The sequence below is a fragment of the Poecilia reticulata genome, linkage group LG2, assembly GCF_000633615.1.
Source record: "Poecilia reticulata strain Guanapo linkage group LG2, Guppy_female_1.0+MT, whole genome shotgun sequence".
NCBI classification, from domain to species: domain Eukaryota; kingdom Metazoa; phylum Chordata; class Actinopteri; order Cyprinodontiformes; family Poeciliidae; genus Poecilia; species Poecilia reticulata.
The window spans coordinates 41194640-41196269 of record NC_024332.1 but is presented as its reverse complement, the minus strand read 5'-3'; the positions used below and the strand labels follow the sequence as shown (position 1 = coordinate 41196269).

At 33.1% G+C, this 1630-nt stretch overlaps 1 protein-coding gene across 1 annotated transcript in view; it reads left to right on the top strand.

Annotated features, from left to right (window-relative positions):
* The window catches only part of LOC103461825 (heat shock 70 kDa protein 12A-like), a 24390-nt gene that overhangs the window by 3911 nt on the left and 18849 nt on the right, over window positions 1–1630 (top strand). The gene's annotated exons all lie outside the window — the stretch shown is intronic.

Sequence of the window (1630 nt, the reverse complement as noted above, 5' to 3'; positions counted from 1 at the left end):
ATTGATCAGATTTCAGACTGACAGTGAACTTAAAGTTGCTTGTGATCAAACTATGAGGAAGTAATTACTTTTTAAAAATGAAACCGATGCATTTTTCTTAATGTTGGGTGAGGCGTTTTAATTTTTTTGTATTTTAAACCACAACAATTCTCTGAAAAGATAATGAAAGTGTTTGATCAAAGTTTAGAAACGGGGAAAAAAACTAAARTTGAACTTCCTTTTATTCACAGCACAGCTTCTTTTGCAGTAAAGCTCTAGGTGTGGAGGTAGAAAATTGCCTAATGAGCAGATCAAATACCAACAAGTCAAAACWGTTTCAGAAATAATTGTCTGGAAAAAACAGGAAGAATAAGTACAGGAAGTGGTGATCACTGAGGGGAGGCAGGTGAGGYAATTAGAAAAAAGTAATTTAARTATCCTAGGAGTCAAACAAGCATTCCATGTCCCAGTTTTCCATGCAGCCATCACGGGTTCGAGTCGCAGCCCTTTGACCTTTTCCACATGTCTTCCCTCCTCTCTCACAACCCACTTTCCTGCCAATTCACTGTCMAACAAAGGAGCCAAAATGAATCCTTTAAGAAAAGTACTAAATTTATGGACTGTAGGATCAAACAGACATCTGATGAACAAGATAAACTAAAGARMATTCCAATCCAAATATGTCGTAGAAGTGTGTATGGTTCTCTGTTGTAACCATTTATTTATGTTTGGAGTCAAGCAACTCAATTAGCTTTAAAACCTATGATGCTGTTGGACAAAAGAACTTAAAGTTTTTGACCAAAAACCCATGAAGTGACATCACTGCAAAACATAAATATACTGCTCAAAAAAATAAAGGGAACACTTCAGTGTTCACTTAAATGTTAAAAGTGTTCCCTTTATTTTTTTGAGCAGTGTACAATCTTTTGTGTTTTCTCAATTTCATATACYTTTTCTAAAATTGACTTTTTAATATCTTGTCCCAGAGACAGATAATAATTTTGAAAGCCAGCAGCCCAGGAGTTGTAACTTGAGAKGGAGTTAATGRAAACTGTAGATTTGCAAAACACAAAACATAATTTGTTCAATGTTCCTTCTCATTCAGAGATTCTCATATCTGAAACAAATTACAACCAGCACTAAAAGTGTTAACAAATTTTACAGTTTATAATTCCCAGGTGAAACAATTGCTGAAACAAAATAAATATGTAAACACTGATTTATACCAACCTACATTTTGGAGAATGTGTCMATTTTCATGCAGGTCTTGTYAATAGTAATTCACTACATGTCAGAATGCTTAATTTTTAATTTTTGCATGTTTACAACAACACTTAGTCTAATTCAGTGGGGTTGAGTGGATGAACACTTTTCTTTAACTAGTTTAAATGTGGATGAGATTTTATAGAAGCGAATATTGCCTCTATTTTTAACYAATGTTTCTAATAGTTACACACTGGTTACAAAGTCTGAGTCTGTAAATGACAGTAAAGATTTGGAGTTAAAATTTAGTTTTCAACTGTATTTATTCTTTCATATCTATTCAGTCAAATACAATGAAACTTGTAACTGCTGGGTAATTAATGAGAAAAAACCATTACTTAACAGAAACTAAAAGAGCCGTCAGCTGGAATTTAGTTGGGAATTTTTT